Here is a 23154-nt window from a genome sequence, read left to right on the forward strand (position 1 = left end):
ATTATATTCTCTTTGTGCACACCGGATTCTCTGCTTCCACAGCCCAGGAGATTAAAGCGCTTGCTGGCTGGGAAAGTCACAGAAAGCTGCCTGAAACAAATGAGAATGAAGGAGAAGCAAATCGCTTTGCTAATATCAAGGTGTAGCTGCAGATTGCCTGTGCAGTATTCAGCTTGCTCCTCTCCCAGCCTCGTTGTGTTTGGAAAATTACAGTAGATGCGGTACCATAACTTCTACGTCCTCGAGGCCACTGCTTGAAACCTTTCCCTAATTTCTGTAAAACGGGAACAAAGACAATGGTTGGATGCTTAGAACATGTCCTTCATCTCAACAAACTCAGGTTTCTTTCAGGAAATAACAACTTCCCTGAAGTGTGCATGCACCCAGAGCTATTTGTAGAGACCCTGTTCTGGGGACATCTGCTCCTCTTCTGCATCTTTTGGCGTGGTAGGCACCAAAGTGACATCTCCTCTGGCAAGCGCGTGGTGCACCTGTAACGTGCTCCCTCAGACTGCCACACAGAGCAGCAATCCAACAGAAATAACCCTCACAACTGCCAAAAGGTATTTTTCCGTTTTGGAAGGCTTTGCCCCAGCAAATCAATTCACTGTGTACCAAAGATAATTAGGGCATCTTATTTAAAACTTACGATCTAATTAGTGGCTTTAATGGTAGTTAATTACACAGAGAGCAACAAAGCAGTTATATTTCCTATCAGACTTCTAAGTCAAGGTGCAGGTATTTATCTAGGGCCATAAAGGAGAGTGGATACCACACTTAACATCTAATTACACAAAATTGTCCACAGTAATTATGAGCAATGTGACTTTATTTATCTGGTTTAATTACAGGGGCTCTGCACAGTCGCTGACCTGGCACGGTGACAGGGAGGACAGAGGGGAGATGAAGTGCCACCCCCTGCGTGAGCACCGTGGTGGAACTGCAGGCTGCCTGTCCTGGTTGTGAAGGCAGAGCCCAGCCAGACACCGACGCTGGCCGTGAGGACCTGTGCACCCTCTGGTCCTGGAGGCTCACGGAAGCCATGCAGGCACAGGGGATGGACAAAGTTGTGCATCTGCAGCACTGCATGGGGCACTGGATTGGATGTCTTGTACCGTAAGTAACCCAGTGTCAAGATGAGGTGTAACAAGGACCATTAATCTGTTTCTTCAGGAAAAGGTTCTGCCTGGCCCCACACACACACCCGTCATAACCTTGAGTCTTTCCCAGGTACCATTCACTGCTGAAACTTCATAGAAGCTTTCAGGGCATCTCCAGAAAGTCAGTGTCTCTTGCACAAGACCACTTCTCACTCCCTGGGGAAGTGGCACGTTTTCTGTCTGACCCTGGATTTTTCTTGCCTATCAGCTTAAATGTTAATGTCTGTATGCACGAGCATAAACATGGGTTCAGCTTAAACTTTTTTAATGCCTGTCAGGAAAGAAATGCGGTCTAAACACAGACCTATGCCAATTAGCAGGAAGTCCCAATGGAATGAATAACCATATAGTTGGTTCCTGAAAGATGAAAACTGGTTTAACTTATGGGGAATAAGTGAAACATGGCTCTTGTCACTTGTACTTTTACACTGGTGGACGTGTTAGTGAGGGGTATTAGTGTTGTCATCAGATGAGACCGAAGTCCATCCAGCACATTATACTTCCTGTGACAATAAAAGTAACAAGGGCTTAGGCAGCAATATGAAAGTAAGACTCTTCACTTTATATTCTTATCTTCTGCTGTTGTCCAGTCTCTATCCTCTCATTAATTAATTATCACCTGATGAGCAGGGTACCTTTTGAGTTGTAAAGCTTAAAAAGATGTATCATCTGCGTGCCAGAAAAATCGCTGGCCTTCTTCCTTCAGCCACAAAAGACAACATTTCCAGCTCCTTCCACTTTATAAAATTGCAAGCAGTGACATGTATAGCTCTACTTCTCAACTCATACCCCCAGGACATTTCCATGTTATAGCAAATCACTTGTTCAGTGGCTCACTACGATTTTGAATTAGTGGTAAATGCATTTTGACCTTATTTTTCTCCTGATAATTGCTCTATTTTTAGAGAAGTCACTTGATTGTCATGCTAATTTCTTCCATTTGAGGATTAGACTAGCTCCATCAGAAATAATTTGTGGTATACCATAAATAAATAAATAAATATTTTTTATCTAAAAAAAGGAAGCTGTCTCCTTTAAGAGTAAATATTGGTCTTGGTTTTGCTTTTTCTTATGTAAGCTAGGAACAAATACTTATTGGACAAAAAAACAATGATAAATTTCACTGGCAAGTTGAGTCACCTTCCACCTTTGGATATCACTGTTAACCGTATTCTATGCTTTCGTTTCCTAAAAAGTATTTGATCATCATATTACAGGCCACTTTATTCTGCTTTATAGTCTTCACATAACCTATTAAAATATCTATGGCCAGATTTCCGAAAATACCAGTCTGATTTCTCAGTATTCAGGGCCAGAGTTCAGATCAGCTTTTTCCAGGGCTAAACGTTTTCTTCTAAGAAATCCAGCCACCAGTGCTACTTTACTTAATTTGTTACACCCCTGAGCTGGTACAAACGCTGTCACTTCTAAGATGCCTGAGCAAGGAGTTCTTGAAGCATCCGACCCTGCTCAGCTCGCCGAGCGTATCTCCGTGCTCTCCTTTTTAATCACGCAGAACTGCAAGTGCACCCTGTGCGTGAGGCACCTTTGCCCCCTGCCACAATGAATCACGGCACGGGGCGGCTGCTTGCCGGGAGGTCCATCTCTGCCGGTGACAGCCTGGCGGCCGTAGCTTCTGGTTCTTATTGACACAGAGGCTGGGCTGGCCGTAAATCTGGGAGGTTTTATTCTGAGAGCGATCAACTGGCCCGTGGTCCAGAGAGTGATGGAGGGACCTTGATCTCGGTGTGGTTGGTCCCCTCTGCCTGCATTGCTGGGAGCTTGCTCGGGCTTGAGTCACTGCAGGTTTTATGGTTCAGTACCACAAGGCAATTAACAGCGAGTGAGTGAGCGTTCCCAACCTTTGCTAAAAATCGCGGCTGTTTATCAATGTGTCAGGCTGCTGGCAGATTCAAGAAATCTAAATTTAACAGGTGACTGGTTCCTCCATGCCTGGCTGCAGCCAATGGATCTTCAGGATACAGCATCCCAACTGGGCAGCCTGCACCAGCAGAGGAAGCTGGGGAGGAGAAGTGAATGAATGGGGCCAGCTCCAGAGTTCAGTGCAGGGAAGGCTTTTTTACACCACAGCTGCTTAATGACTTTTTCAATTGATTTCAGCAGTGCTGCTTTTCGATTACTGATTCCATCCCAACCACTGGGCAGAAAAATGGGCTCAGGGAAATAATAGGAAGGGAAGAAAGAAAAAAGGGTACACAAAAACTCATCACCCACTATAAAGCAGTGACATTTGTCCAGATATTTTATGCTGAACTGGAAAAAGAGAGAGAGAGAGATGACAATTTATCCCATTGCTCAGCCCGTGTTGTGGAGAGGAGTGCGCACGTCCCTGCTTGCTCGCAAGCCCCAGTTCATCCATGCTCGTTGACCTGCTCCTTGGTTTGGAACCAGCTGCAGAAAGCAGCTGTCATCCTCTGTTACTCTGCCAGCCCTATTCTTAAGGCAGCCATCAAAGTCTGGCACTGACTGAAGGCAATTCAATTAGCTGTGACGGTCAAACAGAAACTGAGGGTCAATTGAAATCTTTTTTTTTTCCCCCCTCCTTCTTGCTCTCTCTTATTTTTACCTTGAACCCTGGAGGGAGAAGTTCATTCCTGTCTTGGAAAGGGTTTGGGGGGTAGGAATGCAGGAAGGATGCCACCTACATAGGAAAAGCTCACTCCAGTGCCTCCTGAGGAAGAAAAAATAAAAGGAAAATGTGCATCTGGGAGGGGGTGAATCTTTCCTCGGTCCTGCTCAGCTCTTGTGCTGCCTCCTTAAGATGCAGAGAGTTTGGAAAGTGGCTCCTTGTTGGAAAACTTGAGACGTGCTTTGGCTAAATCCAGTAGTAATAATGAAATCTCCCTTAGGCTTCCTGCTGCCATCTGCTTTGTGCCAGCCACAGTAGCCATTTCAGGCTTTTATCCGGCTCGTGGGCTTATTCCCAACACCTCCAGAGGAAGGAGGGAAGGTGAGAGGAGGAGGAGGATAGAAAGATGGGATGTGAGAGCTAAGATGTGCTGCCAGGCAGAGCTGCTTCCCCAGCTTCCCCTTCGCAGCCAGCCTCTGCAGCTCCTTGCTAGCGTGCAAATAGTTGTAAAAATAAAGGTCAAACAGATAATCTTGATAAATATTTAATAGTTACTGTTTTTACATCTCCCTTATTGTTACAGATTGAATGTCTAACACTTGTGACATCTGGCACACACCGAGCTGGGAGGAAGCACGTTCAGCCCCACCTGCGCAGGGGGACAGGCTCCGTGCCACCAGCGTGGCCACCTCCAGCAGCCCCACAGAGCCGGCCTGCCGTTTGCTCAGGAACAGCAGCTTCCACAAGCAGCACAGACTCATCTTTCTTATTCAACGAGGCTTCATGTGAGGTTTGGTAAATTGCAGCATCAGGACTCTGGGTTCCCTCATCTCTTCCTGAGTTAGCTCTCATTAAGGACCATCCACGCACAGGTAAATCGGGTGTGCCCTGGCTGTAGTTATCAGCTTTGGGGTCACTGTGAGCTCTCTAGAGGTGCAGGTCTTTAGTTCAGTGGGTTTAGTGCAGGACTTGAGTCAGATTTCTGTCCCAGTGGGACCTTGCTGGACTTTTTCCAGATGAAATAGGTCTTTGGTGATTAAATGAGACTTGTGGTGATTTCAGAGTCCTATCAACCAGCCAAGTAGTTATGGCAGAGCAAATGCAAGCTGTGCTTTTAAGGGATTGCTTGGCAATTAAGCAAACTGTACACTTACTCATGGTAGCGGATAAGAAATCGTCTGCCTTTGCACAGCAGATGAGTACTTAATATACTGTGGGAGTTTTTTAGTTTGTCCATGGATTAATTCATTGTGATCAATAGAAAACTCAGTGTGCCCTGCAAATTGTGTATTGAGGAAGAGGAATACATTTTACCCACTGTGAACTCTGTAAGACTGTGCAGCACGAGGTCTCAATAGCAGTTTTGCTATATGGACATCTCCTATGAAGCATTTGACTGGGCTTTGGAAATTCCTGGTAGTAAAGGATCTTCATATGGAAGAACTAATGACCCTAGGTAACAAATGAATCAATGTGACAAAAGGAAGGAAATCCAACTCCACAATTCCCTGCTTTGCATGACCTGAGTATTTGTACAGCAGATGAGAAATGCCAGCGGAGTGTCCTGGCTATGCATCACAACCCCTTCTGCTTGGGAGCAATCCATCGTGGTTTGGACAGGACAGCCCAGGGATTTAGATCCCTGTTCCAGCAGCCTAAAGACCCTTCAGGATGCTATTTTTGTCCTAAGTAGAAACTGGTGTTGGAACAAATAACTTTCCTGTATTCTTTCAGCTGGAACATGAGATTTTTTTTCACTCTTTTCCTTTCAACTTGTACCTCGAAAAATTCAGCTACACTCGGAGCTGTGCACGCCTCTCTCTTCCCCGCCTGCCCCAACCCAATCTTCATCTCATTCACATTGCAAGAAACATGTCATTAACATTTGACAGTGACTCCTTTCCCTTTCCCTTTTCCTTGCTGCATTCATTTTTTTTTTCTTTTGTTGAAGCTTTGCCACCCTATTTTACAGGCTATACAATGTGGAATTTGGCAGAAATTCAGGTTCAGATAGAATCCAGAAATGACTCCACATATGAGTTTAAGAGGTGTCAGCATTGGGTAGCGTATCGTGCTCGCAAATAGCCTGACACAAATAGGGTGAGCATCAATGGCAGTTGAAGACTCACTTAAATACTGTTTAAAGTCCTTAACAAAAAAGAAAGACTTGGTTTTGACTGTGATGGGAAATAGTCTTCTGGCAATATTTCAGCTGGCTGCTAGGACGTGTAAGTACTGCAGACTTACACCAGAAAAGCAATGTGGTCCCCATTCAGCATCTAACGAACGCACACGGTGTCAGGGCAGTGACCCCAGCGTGGTTCAAGGCAGATGCTATTGCTGCTGAAGCAGTGTAAGAAAACCTAGATCTGGAGCTTACACATGAACTCACGACAGACATGTTTTGTGGAAGGGAGGTGACAGAAGCTCTTTGGGATGGGCCTATAAATGAGCACCAGCAATGTTTCATCAAAAAACTGTTCATTAAACACTTCAGAAGTGTAAGTCATTTTTCCAGCCTGTTTGAAAGCAACTTTCTATACCCAGCTCTGCCACTCCTGACAGAGCATCACTGGGCATTTCAGTTTTCAGGTGGATTGTTTGCTTGGTTTTTACTGACTGGACAGCCAAAAGTTTTAGGAATAGGAGAAAGGCGATCAAAAGTTAAAGTATTCCAAAAAAGAAGGAAGGATTTTTTTTTTTGGCCTGTGAACCCTTGCAAATTAGTCACTGAAGTGCTTTCCTCATCTTCACTTTCTTGGAACGTTCTTGAAACAGGCAAAAGCTATCACTCAGTAAGTGTTCACAGAAAAACGGTAAAATAGGTCAGAAATGCAACTGGAACAAATGTGTTTGAGAAAAAGAAAGCCAAGCAAACATTGCAGATACTAGAACTGTGCAAACACAGCAAATAACGTAAAGCTTCCCCTCAGGAGAAGAACAATATGTAGAAATCTTGATACTTCAGTTCACTTAGCACAGGACCCAATGGAGACTGAAAATGTTGTGTCCTATAGCTATACACCCTTTAACTCCCGAGGGATCAGTCAAGGTGTAGTGTGCAGGCAGTCAGGGACATGAGTTAATTGTGACATTTGACTTCTATAATACAGACAGTCGCATTGTGGCAGCTCTGAATTGCTTTATAATAAGAATTTTGTGAAAGAGCCAGAGATCATTGAAGTGCACTGTACGATAGCTGGGGCTACAGTGTCCCCATATGCTGAAAACCCAGAAATGCCATGTACAATCACAAGGGAATAACTTCTAACGTGCTAAACTTCTGGCCTTGATGCTCTTCCAGGGACATCCCAGGTAGGTCTTCCACAATGGTCTAAGCAATGTTGTGTCCATAAAAATATGCATGTTAATGCATATTTTAATGTAATTATATGTAATGCCTATAATGTTAATGTAAGGTGAGCCCCCAGCCTTTGAAGCTGTGTGCTTTTGTGTCCAATTTTAAAGGACCCAACAAGACTTCCCTTGTCCAGGCATTCAGAAGTGCTGCTTCTGTCCAGGTGGAGGCATCAGCTGCCCTTCCCATACCCCATCCTCACTGCTGATCTTATTCAAGTGTTCGGAAGGCCACGTCATCATGCTGGCCTTCATCTGTACAACCCCCAAGAATACTTTTTTAAAAACCTACTCAAACTCTGTATTTCTTTCTCCCTCTGTTCCCATGGCTTCCTCCAGAGGAGGCGAGCAGCTGAGGGGACTCGCGCTGAATCCTTGTCTGCAGCTCCCTCCAAGCTTGCTGGCTTTCTCTTATTGAATTAGGATAAATTGGAACTTTCATAAAGGGTGATATAAATCATTATCTCAAGTTAACAGATGCGGACTCACCAGGGTAGAGCTGTGTTAATAACTCCTTCGGATTAGGGCTGATTGGTACAATTTGAAACTTGTTTCTCTCAGCTTGATCAGTCTAGTTGTAACTGTGGCAATTATCCCATTTCACTTTCAATAGCTCAGTGCAGAGGAGCTGCTGCCTCCAATCCATCCCTTTTTAATGAATCCAGTGTGATATGCTCGGTCCTGTGGACAAATATGCCCCATCTCCCCCCAACACCAAAATAAGCATTAAAAAAAAATAAATCCGGTGTCCAAACGACACACAGGAATGTGTCTTTTAGGGAGCGAGATGCTAAGTGTCCATGTAAACATCATTTAGGTATTTGGCCGCTGAAAAGCTTCTCTTCATTCTTGCAGCATCATTTGCACTTTTTGGCAGTCTTCCTGCCTGGGAAATTAGATGAAAAAACAGGGTTTTGTCCAAGCATTGAAGCTGCTTGAATAGATTCTGATGAATGTGTTACATGCTGAATTTGTGGGGTTTTGTTAAATAACTTATCTGGTGATTTTTTTCTTTTTTTCCCCACGAGTCATTAATAAATGAATTAATGTGTGAACACAGAATTCTCGGAATAATGTATTTGACAAGTATTTTCTTTAACTCCTCTTTTTGACTCCGAGTCTGTGTCTCAATTTAGCAGCCCCTTGAAGAACGCACTTATCTTTGACAATAGGTTTAAATCCATCTCTATTTAGAAAGACACTTGAACAAGTGTGTGCTTTAAGCCCATGTTTAGATCTTACCTCAGATATTTTGCTGGATCATGGGCTTTAACAGCGAGGTTAACCTTGTGCTTAAATCAGTGCAGTAGTGGTCTACTTGCAGCTACCAGCTCTTCTTTTGACTCTTTATGACCTTTCCAACTGCATGTATACATTAGGAGCACACCAATTGCATTTGATTTCCATGTTTCCTATCATTAGGAGCCACGCAAGTGTCTTTGAACCATGCCCAGCCTATTTCAGCTCCCAAGCTATAAAACGAAAAGTATTCCCCTTCCCTCCAACTCTTGTCTTATCTTTTGGGCTGTAAATCCTTTAAGCCAAGGCTGTTGCTCGCTTCTTGTTCATACAGCACCTCATACCATGCTTTATGAAGCCAATAAAATGTTAGAGATTAAAATACATGGGCTGATTTGTCTCCCACTTACAGCACCAAAGCTGTACATCTAAAGGAACATTGCCGATGCCCACGGAAACGTGCCAATGAAAGCAGTAGTGTGATCCCACCCAAGCTTTTGTTTCTAACTGTGGGAATATGAGAGCTTTCCCATTTCAAATTCAGATCTTCTGTGTATCCGTTCCTTAAATTCTTTGGGGGTGCAGCCTAAATCAGGGGTGGTGTCCCAAAGTTTTGGAGGAGCAGCCACTGCCTTCTCCCCAGCTCTTGCCAGCTGCCTCCTGCTCAGCTCTGAGCGCTCAGCCTCTTGCAGGGGCCTGGACAGCTCTGAGTCATGCTGCTTGCAATATGTTCCTGCTAAAAATAATAGTAGTAATTAATGCTCTTAGTTTTAGTACTGCCATCTGCCTCAATGCCAGCCACAGTGGCTATTTTCCTCAGTGCTCCCCAAAGCTGGAAGGAGAAGGACAGAAAGGGCAGAGGCAGCTGCTTGCACCTTCCCCAGCACCTCTGCTTCAGCTGCGAGCATCTTCATCTGCCGTGGTGCCACCGCCTGTGCAGGGACAGCAAGAGGCACCGGACTTCCTCAGAGTTAAAGGAAACAGAGCTTGGAAAGAGACATGCATGGAAGGAAATACACGGAGCTATAACTCCTGAAGGCAGCAAGACTGAAAAAAGAGGGACTTGTACAATAGGGAGCTGTCTAGCACAATTTTGGGAGCCTCTGTCTAGCTCTGGACCACATGAGATAATGAGGAAGGAGAGAGGTGTGCTGAGAGCTTGCATCAGCTCAGTCACTGGCATGGGATGGTGAGGGGTGAGCCCACGGAGTCTGTTCCTCTTTATCTCTGCAACGAGGCTGCCTTCCTGGGCTGTGCAGATGTTGGGAGCGCACAGGCAGGCTGGGGAATTGAACAAAGGGAAGCGGCAGAGTGTTTAACAAACAGCATCACAAAAGGCATCTGTCTCAATGCATCACCTTCTGTTCCTGCGAGGAGCCTTTCCCTTTGTCTCGCCTCCTTCCCCTAATTATGAAATTTACTTCCTATCCCACCGGAGGACGAAAGAGTCGCCTCAGGCTGGCAGGAGAGGAAGTGTACAGAGAAGCAAAAGCACTCACCTGCATGCAGACAGCAAATGCAGCAGCACAAGTCATCTTTACCCACGGTAGGAAGATTTGGGGGGTTGAGAAGGCAGAAGTGTAGAAGGCAGACAGGGGCCCCTTTAATTCTCAAATAGGGAGTTTTTGAAGGTGTAGTGCTACACAAAGCCACTTCTCCCTGATCCTTGCAGAGCAAGCTGGCAAAGGCTTTTTCTTCTATCACAAGAGAAGAGCTATTGTGCATCAGCCAGCCACATCTCTCCTCCACGGTGAATGACACTTCAGAAGACAACCTGTTGGTCCTCATCCCATCTACCACAAGTCTGCTTTGAGACACATATTTTGACTAAGGCGAGGAGAAAACACTTGTTGAGGGTAGGGATAAAGCACAAGGAATTGCAGCAGCCCAGGCTTGATACAGCTGGCCTGGAAGGAATGTTTTTGTTAAACCCAAAGCCACACCACTGACTGGCCCGGGCTCCCAGCCTTGCGCAGCCCCAGGCACTATGTAGCTGGGATCTGTTTCTTCTGCAGGCCAGAAGTTTCAGCTCGCATGTGCTAATGGTAATTATCAGGCCAATTGTAGGGGTTTGAGTAGTGTGTGTACATGGGGCTTATGTTCCTGACTTACCCTTTTCTGTGTCTCTAACCTTGGTGTCTTAAATGGGAACACATCACCAGTTTCCTTCTTCCTCTCCACAAAAGGTGCTAAAGGGGTTTCAGAGAGTTTCAGCCCAAATCACCTAACATATCCCAGCAGTCACCTGCAGCCAGGCTCAGGGGTGAGTTATGGGGAGGACCTGGTATATCTGAAGTCTTTTCATCAGTCCTCTTTTGTATGTGCTTGGCTTATGCAGGAGGGTGCATTTTCCAACTGCAACAAAACTTAAACGAGCCCTGCAAACCTAAGGCTGTTTCCCTTTGCACAACTATCTAAACACTTCATTTAATACAAATATTTGAGGTTAAAAAGGGTTCCCTCCTTTTTAGGGGAAAAAAAATAGACATTTCCAAGGTGACACAGAAATGCTTCTGGTCCACCAGTTCTGCAGACTGTTCATCTCTTGTTTCGGGGGGCTTTTTGGGTTGCTTCTGTGCGTTTTGCAAGGGTGCCTCTGCCAGACGCAGGGCAGATGGTGCTCTCTCAAAGGGGTTTTGAGCCTAAAGGGCAGCCCCACTATGGACAGGCTGTGGCAGTGGAGAACGCAATGAGTATTCATGTGAGAAGAGATCCCAGAAGGTCAATATTGACTATTCATTATTCACTTAAAATATTTGCCATGCAATTTAGGACTGAGACAAATTCTCATGACAGAGGTGACCAGCCACAGTATTTGACTAAAAAACAGGATGTTTTCATAAACAACGGCTGAGCCAGCTTCAGAAAAATAAAGGAGATAAAATTATTCATCCACTTATTTTCTAGACTTCTAAAAAAATGTGTGCAAAAATCTGGATCAGATAAATTTCTGCTTTTTAATCACAAAAAGGAAGAAAAGTTGTAAGAAATGCCAATTGTGATCAATACTTCAACCAGGAAAAATGACATTATCCTGAGTATTGTGTGGAAGTGAACAGACATCACCTGGCATTTGCTGCCATAGCTTGGCGGTTTTCCAGACAGGTGGCTACTTATCTTTGAAGGTGGGAAAGATGCTTCCGTTCACAAATTTTTCATCTTTTTTTTTTTCCACTTTGAATAGAATAAGTTATCAAAGTCAAACTTTGCTGTACAGTGAAATTCCAGAGAATATAAATCAACTTCTTTTTTTAAAAAAGTTTTTTTCTTTTTGAAAAAAAAAAAAAGATGCTCCATCTCTGTTTGGAATTAATAATTTCCAATGTGTGGATACTGTTGTGTAGTGTATTTTACAAGGTGGTATCTATAAGGCAGAAGAATGTGACTTTTTGTTTAAGTCGATGTGGTCTGGAAATCGTGGTCTAACCCAGCTGCTGTACCCAAACTCTTCTCATGACATAACCGATTCAGAGTGAAGAGCAGTGTGGTTGCCCACTTCATACAAAGTGCACAAAAAGACACAAGTGTTGTGGTAGGACGGTCTTGAAGAAGATTTATCAAAAGCAACATCTTTAAGAATGCAGAGAACTCATAGAGAAAGCAATTATTTTTGAGAATTAAAGGTCCCTCAGAGGAAGCAGGACATTAGGACACCTCCTGGGTCAGGCAGGGTTGGGTCTTCATGGATCCTAGAAGTTCAGAGGAGTAAGGTCAGTAAGAGTGTAAGAATGACCATACCGGCTAGAGGGAAGGTCTGGTGAAGTGTCTTCTCCCACGTTAGGGCTAGCAGTGCTGGCTAAAGGAAGCACACAACTTGTGCAACAAGTGCTGCATGAAGACTTGCCACAAAGATACAGCCATGGTTCTCCTTCCCACCATCACAACATATTCTGGAGATTCTGCCTTGAAGCAGAGAAAGAAGTTTTACCAAAATGTCTCATTGAAGGGAAACGAGGAAAAAATAATCTGACATCAGACCTTCTGGTCCCAGAAGAGCAAGGAAAAAGGGGGAGTTGTGGGTTTTGCTGGTGATGATGCCTTTCCTCATTCTCCAGCGCAGGGAGTGGTTAAGCAGGGAGTATGGAGCTGATAGGCAAAAAAGTGCCGGACCCATGTCTCCATCCCTCCCATTCCCTGGTGTTGTTGCACCGCATTCCTGGGGTGGTTAAACAACCTTCATCACCCAAACCAGAAAACCAAGGTGGCTGCAACATAACTGTTGTAAGCGGTTGCTGCCTCCAGTGTCCCACTATTATGTACTTAGAAACACAGGATGAAGGCTGTGGCAATCTTGAACCAGCCTGAATACCATCTTCAATTCCTGCTTCGTCTCCCTCTCTCCCTGCTTTGGCCCTGAAAACAAGAAGTGTAAACAAACACAACAACCGCTGAAGTATTTCAATCGCAAAATAGCTAAAGCAATTCTCCTAGGGGCTGGTAAATAGCAGGCAAGCTATCAGAGCCCAGAGGGGGAAAAGTTCAGCCGAAACTAGTTACAAAATCTCAAGATGCAGTGTGACAAACTCCAGCCTGCTCCTGCTCCTGCACGGCATTGCCATTTTCCCGCAGAATGACAGTTTTCAATTACTGGACTGTAGCTAAGAGCAAATTGTGCACTTCAGCAGCTGGAGTTCTCTCGCCTGATTTTCAGACGTGGCTGGTAAAATGTACAGGGGCAATGAAAATGGCTTTCTCTGCACAGCTAACTGAGCAAGGACAAGCCCAGGGACTGTCAGGAGAAAGGGGAAGTGAAAGGGAACGGCACGGGGGGGAGTGTGGGGGGATGGCTGCCGGGTTCATTTACCCCTTCTCCCCCCCTAACAAGACTTCAGCTGTACATGCTGCAAGAGCCGAGCTGTGTCAGCCTGTCTGCCTAAACTTTAAACACAATTCAGATGTGTGCCCCCCCTGCACCCCACTAATTCTCTGAGATCTGGATCCTGTTGTCCTCATTCTTATACACGTAATAGTCCCACCCTTTTCCCTGTTAGAGTCTCCCATGAGACCAGAACCTGGGTTTTTGAATATAAGGATGTACTTGAGCTAAAATACATTTGCAGGGGCAATACATTTGTATAACCCAGGCAGGGGAAGGAGACAGACCCAGGACTAGCGCAGTACTACACGTGTTGTATCCAGTACCGTTCAACTCAAGTCTGGGATACCTTGGAGGAAGAGCCTCTTATTTTTGTCCTAATAAAGCAGACCTGGAGACACTCATTGCCCTTTTTATCCCTGTCCTGTATGAGACAGATTCATTTGGATAGAGATGAGAATCACTGAAGTCTGGGGCAGGTTTTGCCTCTTTCCCGTGGGGAATCAGGGGTCTGCAACCAGCTGCGTATCACACAGCAGCAGCAGGAAGGAGCAAATAGGGCTGGGGGACCCAGGCTGGCAGCACCCCACACTTGTGGGGTTGCTTGATAGGCTGCCTGAACACCATGCCTCTCAGCAAGAAGTGGACCTGATGAAATCTTTCCTGCTGAGCACCATGGGATCAGTCATTTTGATTTTTTTTTCTTTCCTTTACAACAAATTAATGTTTTAACATGACTGTGGTATTTTTCCTGCAGAAACCTTTGCCCTGGGAAAGGGGACTCCCATGCCCAGGGCTGCCATGAGTGCGCTCGCTGGAGAAGACAGTGAGTCCCACCGCAGGGCTCAGCCGCAGGCTAAAAGGCTTCTCTGAGCCTCCCTGGCATCACCTTCTTTCATCCCCCATCAGCATAAACGACACGACTCGGACAAATGAAACGCTGCAAGCGCTTTGCTGTTTCAGGTACTTTAAGGAGCTCCAGCTCCTGCACATTAGCTTTATGCCGCCTGGGAGGGGCTGAGCCCGGTGCCATCCCCGATTACCATCCTCTAACACACGGCACCGTCGTGCTTCGGGCAGCCTCCGCCTGTGCACGGCCCTCAGAGGCAATGCAGGATGACCGGGAGCTCGGCTTGGGAGGCTGCTGCCTCCCCACGCCCCGCAAGTCAAGCCAACGCTCTCGTCTGAGCAACATGAAACGTCTCTGACAAAGGCAGAGAACCTGGAGAGATTTCCAGTCACGTCTGACAATGTCTAGCAACGCGTTCCTGCCGAACGGGAAGGAGGAAAGCAGAGGGTAGGGCTAGATGAGCACACTTAATGGTGACATGCCATTTTTAGACGTAATTATGTAAATTACATAATTCATCTTGAAATATTGAGGTTTTTTTTCTGTATTTACTGCAATTACGTCAATTGACCTATTTATGTTATCTGACGTGCTTATCATTAAAATGGGACAATATATCCCATTAGATCCTCTTACTATGTTGAATGGAATGATGATTAATTATATCATAAAAAGGAGCTGTGCTACGCATCTCTGAGCATGGAATTTGAGGCTTAAAATAAAACAACAACCTACCATCATAATTTCCTGCCTTAAAACTTCATCTTATCCAGTTGGGGAATATGCTCAGGGTTCCCCATGTGGGATTCTTCCAGTCCACATTTGTAACAACCAGATATTTAGAAAGCCAAACAGTCTTTGTTTTTGTAGGACCTCCTGCTGTATATTATGCAGATGCAACATCCCTAGGGAAAAATCTAGCAAACATGACTCGTATTTGACTTCATTATCATGAGTATCTCCTTTCAGAGTGGAGGAAGGGGCTTTTACCAATTACATGGGCTATAACTTCTTGAAAACCACCTTCTGCTTTCCTTGTATGTTTGAGGTCTCAGAGGGATCTAAAAGCAGTGAGAGCCCTGGATGTGCAGAAAAGGTGGGAAGTTTCCTCCCATTGAGCACAGGTTAAATGCCAGCCGTATCCTCACCACTGGTGCTGATGACCTGCTGATGGCATCACTGATGAGCTAGCACACGAGGAGGTAAATCAGCCAGCACCATAACAAGAAGCACAGGAGATAAAAGCAATCAGTACTGATCAGATGGAAAATGACAAAGTAAGAAGGGGAAGAAACGTGTCTCCAGGATCCTTGGGTGGAGGCTCAAGACCAGAGTGAATTCAACACTGAAAGTGGAAGGGCAAAGCAGGAATGGGATCCTGAATTCCCTCAACATCTTCTCTGGTCCTGTCACAGTTCATCCAGCACTAACACGTGGACCTAAGTCTCAATGCATAACTAAATGTACTCAGATCATGGGCTACACGCTCCAGTGGGTTATGCTTATATTGTGGTACACACAGCAGGGAATTGCACCCACACTGCTTTCTAAAATCCCAGGTCTGAGTTTATTCCATCAATTCCTCTTCCCAGGGACTAGACCATCATCTAAGTTGCTGTGCTGATGATAGCCTCCCTGGCCTACCAACTAACAAGTTTAATGTCTATTCAGCTTAATAATTGATAGTGGTTGAGAGATCTAACTCATTTTCTTCTGAATGTTTCTCCCAGTGCATCGAAGATATTTTTGCCTGTTGGCCTCAATGATTTTCTATCTGACTTTGAAGGAGTTGGAGTCTTTCAGGCCATGTTATGACTAGTAACACAGGGGCTCAGGGAACACATAATGACAGAGAGGGATGTAATTTTAATTTCTGTTTTGCATATCATCTTGAAATTTTAGGACAGAACAATCTGCTTGGTTAAGTTATTCCCAAGTAAGGGCTTCATCCCTTGAAGCCAAGCTCTGCCTACGTCTCCTCTCCTAAACCTTGTCCTCCTACAGCCTTTACAACTCTTCAGCAATTTCCCCTTCACTAAATTCTCCTTTTTCAGCATACACCTGCAGGCACAACTACTTCGTAGGCTCCTCACCTCCATCTGAGGAATCTTCGGTCTGCCACGATGTTTTTCTTGCTCCCGTTCTGGCCATATCTGCAAGGATGTTCTGAAGACAGGCAAGAGAGGGCTCAGGCTTGCATGCTCCTGTACAGCCCGCTGTAGACATGCCACTTCCAGGGTGGTGCATCAGCATGGTGTAAGGACAGTTTGAGTTCAGGATGCCAAGAAATCCCAGCTGAACCTGTAGCACACCCAAATGGTGCAGGAGAAAAGAGCTCTGAGGTTGTCCATCCACAATGTGGACTGAGGCTCACTTCCTTCACCCCCCTTCTCTGCCCCCAACCCCACCTCAGGTCTGTGTACAAATACCTGCCTGTATCCACAGCAGGGGCATGAAAGTTTAGACCTGAGCATAAACTGGGCCAGAGAAATGTGTGGTGTGGGGAATTTGGATGAATTTGGATGGTCCAGGCTGACCATCCAAAGGCACAGGAGAACCTCAGTGTCCCTGATCTCCTGGGTGTTTGTTCTGTTTGACGCTTACAATGCTCCTCTAGTTCTTCGTTTTGTGGGCAATGATGCAGTCTGGTATAGGCACAGCTTTTTAATTACTAACATGAAAGCCCCTGTGCACGGCTATCACATAATACTTCAGAAAGAACAACGACCATACCTCCTCAGGGAGCTCGGAGCTATGGGGACAAGGACTCTCAGAGCATGAAAGGGATCCAACAGGTGGGTTGTGCCAGAGCTCAGTGCCCGCGAGGACTGTCTCCTCAGAGATGTCTGTTAAGTTCCTTGGTTTTGTTCCTACTCAATCCCTAACCATCTGCTGCTCCTTTGAACAGGCAGAGGTGATAGAAAGCGAGAAGATTATTGCAACATGCCCCCTTGTAGCTGCTCTCACCCTCCCGCGCTAGCCAGCACGTGGTCCCAAAGGGAAAGGTTTCAGCTCCTTTTAATCCAATGGAAAGGGCTCAAGTGCATCTAAAGAGGGTTTCATCATCGTTTGTTTTACTCAATTAAAAACCTGCAGACACAGATTAGCTCCCTGCTGCTCAGCGGAGGAATTCTTTTAACACTACAGTGATTTACGATCTACCAGGCAGTGTTTAACGAATGTCATCCAGCACCCAGAGATGCTTAACGTAGGACTGGTCACTCGTGTTAATGAAAAATGGATTTGAGGTGACAGTCACTTGCGTGGCTGCATTCTTGTAACAAACGACATAGCAGGCCCGGAGCGGAGGGAGGCTTTGTAATTAATATTACAGTAGAAACAGGTATGTAACGGAGAGCTCAACTTAGAATTAAAATCAATACAACAACTGTTGGGACGTGTCACTCCTGGTCCCTAGGCCCTGAGATATTATGCCAGACAGAGGACAGGCTGATGCGGAGGTGATGACACACACTGAATACCCATCTTGTGTTAACTTCAGGCAAGAAATTATGCTGAGTGGAACGTGTTGGCAGATTGGGGATATTTTATTGTTGGCTTTTTTTGTTAGGTTTTGTTTTCCTCTCTCTTTTCAGTGGATGGCTGAACAGGAGGGACTAAGGACAACTGCCGTGAGCTTCGTTTTGAGTCAGACCAAGACATTGTCTGTGCAACAGTCACCGCTTTTATTTTCCTTTAATTGCAGCCTATGCAAACCCTCCTAGTGGTGCTGGGGGGGACCAGAAATATGTGCTGGGGCTGGAGAGCTGCTGGAGAACGTGCTGCAGGTGAGGATGGCCCATTGTGATGTTCCCAGTGATGTCCCCTACTGGGGGGCGGCCATGTGCCCGGCGGCTGTCTGTGACATCTTGATGATGCGCTGCGATGTCTCCAGGCGATGCTCTATGACTGCGTGGCCCTCACGGCTTAAATCTGGGCACAGCGGCTCAGCCCACCAGTTTGTGCCTCCCCTCTATCCGAGCGTCTTTGCGAGGACTGGAGCGAGGAACAAAGCGTGCCTTGGTTCTGGAACGTGCTCACGTCTCCAGAGCCACTTCTGCTTCTCTCCCAACCCTGTTTCCAACAGGCAGCTGGGACATCCAGCAGGAGCACCTGCAGCAGCAGAGGTGAGTTGCATGGGGACACCTTGCACAGGCAGCAGGAGGTTCCTCCTTGAGGGACCCTCCCCACGCCAGAGGTTTACGGTGACCCCTCTCTTCCTCTTCCAGAGTGACACCCGCCGCTGCAGCTCCTGTGCCTGGGAGGAGATTGTCACCTGCTCTTCCTCCCAGCCCACCGCAGACTGTGGCAAGCATGGCCGCAGCACTGGACACCCGCTGCCCCATATGCCTGGACACCTGGGGCAGCGCCGCCTTCACCATGCCGTGCTGCCACCAGTTCTGCTATCCGTGCATCCGGCGGTGGGCGGACAGCAAGCCCGAGTGCCCCCTCTGCAAGAGGAGAATAACATCTCTAGTGCACTCGGTGCAGGCTGATGATCAGTTCGAGGAGCTGGTCATCAGCCCATCGGCAGTGGCATCTGCCGACAGGCCGCCTGTCTGGGCTCCCATCACCTTCGTTGGCGGCCTCCCCGCAGACACCTGGGGACAACTCTTCCGGGAGCACCCTGCTCTCCTCTGGCCCCTGCTCTCCTGGGTGCGCCACGAGCTCAGGAGCGTCTTCGGGGCACGGTGTTTGGAGGCGCTCATCTTGGAGAACGCCATCATGGAGAGCCTGCGCCTCTTTGGGCTTGAGGAAGACCTCCTAGTCCAGCTGGTGGAGCTCGACCTCGGCCACCACGCGGCGACATTTGTCAGTCAGCTCCTGGAAGTCGCCGCGCAACGGTGCAACAGGGAGGCCCACCGCCTGCTGGGACTGAACGCTCCACCTGCAGCCCAGCAGCGGGAGGCCAGCCCCGCACCCGGACCATCCGGACACGGAGGGGTGGCTCCTCCACCTGTCCCAGCCCCCACTCCACAGCCCACCAGCTCCAGCAGGGATGAGGTGCCTGCAAGTTCCAGGGACGGCCTTCGAGGGACTCCCATCCACCCTCAATCCACCTCTGCTGCGGTCCCCATGGAGCAGGCAGCACCTCCAGAGGAGCCACAGGAGGCTGCAGCAGGTCCCTCCAGCGCCAGGCGGGGCACGGGGTGCCAATCTGGGGGGCCCTGGCGAGCCCCAAAGAGGAAGAACAGCTCCTCGCAGGCCTCTGCACCACCCAAGAAGAGGCCACCCCGCCGGCACTAGAGGACCTGCGGAGACCAGGGCCGGACAGCAGCTCAGGGACACGCCGGCCCTAAAGGACCCAAACGTCATCAGGGTCCTATTCCACCACACAGAGTACAAATAAAATCATAAAATCACAGAAAACGTGTCAGTCTTGCAAATAGCACAGTGGTCATTGCCATCCCCACCTCTGCTGCTTGCTCCTCCCTTTCCTGATGCTGTGCCCACTCTTAGTACAAACTTGGCTAATTTTCCTTAGCTGCCACTTATGTCTTCAACCCAAACTTGAGTATTTTCCCCTCTCAACTTGCTTGACATGGGTCTTTACATTGAGTGCTTCTTTGGTAAATAATATACATTCTACAAGAAGGAAAAAGAGATTTTTTCTTAAAGCTACCTATCTTCCTAATGAGGAAAGGCTGAGAGACCTGGGTCTGTTCAGCCTGGAGTTCAAAAGAAGACTGAGGGGGGATCTCATCAATGTGTATAAATTGCTGAGGTATTGGAGACAGAGGGATTTGGCCAACCTCTTTTCAGTGGTTTGCAGGGACAGGACAAGGAGTAATGGTCACAAGATAGAGCCCGGGAAGTTCTGCACCAACATGCAAAAGAACTTCTTCACGGTGAGGGTGATGGAGCACTGGGACAGGCTGCCCAGGGAGGTTGTGGAGTCTCCTTCTCAGGAGTTATTCAAGGCCCATCTGGATGCCTACCTGGGCAACCTGCTGTAAGGAACCTGCTTTGTCAGGGGGGTTGGACCCAATGATCTTTTGAGGTCCCTTCCAACCCCTTCAATTCTGTAATTCTGTGATTCTGTAATTCTGTGATTCTGTAACTTCTTCCTTTCTGTTGCTATTGCTGATTTTATTTTCAAACAGCATTTTGCACTACCCAATTACTGTGTTGCTGTGGTGTGGCAGGTTTTTGGTTTTGCTTTGTTTTCCAGTCTTCCTGCAAGTCAGAGGAAATCAAGTCTCGAGTCCATGAAGGCTGTGGCTTTTATGAAAACATTACACAATTGCATGCTTCTAACAAAGCACATTGTTTGCTTACAGCAGCAGGGACATCTCAGTCTATTTTCAGCCTCCCTCTTCTGTTGCTTTTCTTCTCTAGCCATTCAGATGGCCATCTTCATCTCCAGAGTGGCAATTCTTGTTCTAACAGAATTTTACTTCAAGGCTTCAGGATGTGAGGGCAGGAAAAGGTCAAGTAATATCTGAACTAGGATAGCACAGAAACTGTATTCCTATTTCTAGGAAATTCTTTTAAAGAAAAAATATTGGAAATTGAAAATTCAAAATTTCAACCATTACCATGAGCAAAAAATCTGCAGCAGGTGAGGAGACAGCTTATCGTTGATCAAGATGTATGATATTTTGCATTTCACATCAGTGTTAAACTTCATACTCTTTTCTTTTTATTTTTTTGTTTGTTTGTCTTTTATATTATTGATATTTTGGTGTTATAAGCTACAATTTCAGAACCTAAAGTGTAAACCCATTTTTGTTCAGAAATGCCAGTGGGAGCAGTATGACAATGATGGAGCTTTTTCTGCACTTTCTTAAATTCAGTTATATTTAAATGTGGTTATTTAGGAAGCCAGGCTAGTTTTACAACAGGTTTTAGCTCCAGCAAAACAAGATAAAGCCTACAGATCATAGCAACACTACCAACAGCCTAGATAGGGGCTTTTTGGTCATGTTCAGCACCAGCTGCAATCTGTAAACATTATGGTTGGACACTGCAGCAACCAAATATCACAGCAGCTAGTGAATGAGCAGCAATATCTATATATCAGATGAAGGGAAATCCATTATCTATATGCATCGCCTTGAGGCTGGAGTTCAAAGCTCAAGCCAATCTCAGAGCTAAAATCGACTCAGAAATGATGCCCAACTTTCTGTCAGCGCCTGCAAGTGACAGAAGTGCTTGTTAACATCCACCACTGAGATCAAGGGCTGTAATTGTATCCCTGCAGCTAGGTGCCTAAATTAGGGCCTCCTCCAAAGTCCACCAAAGCCAGTAAAAAGGCTCTGGCTGATTTCATTAGGTTTTGGAGCTCCTCTTAATGAAAAGTCCATCTGTTACTCAATTGACAGGCTCCTGAATACTCTCACCTTCTCTTCCTCTCCTCCCCACAAAAGAAAATCATACCTCTCGTGTGACACCAGTGAACTTCTCAGATTATTTTTGGCAAGGGGTACAGCGAACAAAATCACCGTAGCGAGGTCCATTTGGATGGTTTTGCAGTGTTCCTGCTGTAGACAGAAATCTGGACAAATGCACAGTTTGGCTATTGCTCCATTAAGGCTGAGCCTTCAGCCACTGATTGATGAATGGTTTCACCTGGAAAGCCAATGAACCTCATATACATGAGATATGGATATATGGAATGATCCCTGAAGGGGTTTTGACTATGGGACCATACTCTGAGGCTGTAGGCAGGGAACGTGCTTTCCAGCAGGACTTTCCTGAGCATGACGTGTTTGAGTCTCATCCTTCATTGCCATTTCAGCTCATCTCCTGCTTCTTGCAGCTCTTGCATCCCAGTTTGGCAGATGCCAGCTGAAGGCGAGTAGACACACTTAGAGCATCTCCCCATGAATTGTGAGGTCCTGGTGCTGCTTTGCAGAGGCATGAAGTAGAAGCTGGTGGAGGGGGAGTTGTGTCTGTGGAGAGGGAAGCAGCAGAAGGTGGCACTCGTGTGAGATGATCTGTGAGACTTCATGGACCTGAGATGCAGACAACCAGAAAAAAAAGGAAGGGAAGGGCTGTTCTGCTCTGTACTTTGGGCATATGCACTCTTGTGGAATATTTCCCCACAGGGCTAATGCAATTGATGCTCAGCAACCCACATGAAGAAGGGCTCTGAAGGCAATTGGCCATAATGCAGAAAAAAATGGAAATACTTCCATAAGTGCTAATTTAGTGAACGCTATGAAATTGAAACATATTGCAGGGAGGGCAAAAAAGCAGGGGAGAAGGATTCTGTGAGAAATACGTCTGCAATTACTGATGTGGCTGATACATATATATATGTATTTTAGACCCACCAGGTGCCTCCAGAGCAGTGATTGAGGGTCTAATTCTCCAGGGATAATTACCTCCGCCCCACAGGAGGTGAAGTGTGCTCACTCGGTGAATAGCACTGATGAAGGGCCACGCAGGGAAGGCCCCAAACAGATCAGTAGAAGCAAATTGTTTCTTAATAGTTTTCAGCCTGTGACCTGTACGTTTCGTTTAGTCTTAAATGCCACAGAAACGCCGGCTCCGACGTGCTGGAGCTGCACCACCCAGGCAGGCTCGGCCGCGGATGCCATTTGCTTATTCGTGGTAGCGCAGGCAAGGAGGGGAGCAATGAGAGCAGCGAATGCGAGAGGTGCTGTGCATCACTTACAGACCAGACCTGAGCCATATGTGACTTTGTATCCAGATCCAAGACTTTTCCTAAGGGTTCAGGCCTATTATTGCTGTTCTAATCCTTTCTCTTTAATGAAATGTCTTCATTTTCATTACAAGAAGACATTGTTACGCCTAAGTTGTCTGGACTGCTTACTGGACAACTGGCCTGATCATCAGAGCAAAGCTCCTGGCTCCTCAGCTCTCGGAAGTGTGGGAAAGGCATATGTTCATCAGCTCTGAATGGTTGCCCTGACACCACACTGGCTTCATCAGGTTGGCTAAGAACCACGAAGAAACAACACACATTAGCACAGATCACTCCTGCCTGCTCCTTGCTATCTCCTAATGCATATTTACGCTTGTGCCATCTTTAATCACCTGTGACAGATTTTGTCCAAATCCTTGGCTGGATCTGGGAGCTTTAAGGGTGAAAATGGGGTTGCTCTGTTCATTTCTATAGGGCTCACCAAGGAGGGGCCAGTGACTTGAAAAGCGTGTGGGCCAGTAAGTGCAT

This window comes from Aythya ferina (genome assembly GCF_964211825.1).
Source record: "Aythya ferina genome assembly, chromosome: 20".
In the NCBI taxonomy this organism is placed as follows: Eukaryota; Metazoa; Chordata; class Aves; order Anseriformes; family Anatidae; genus Aythya; species Aythya ferina.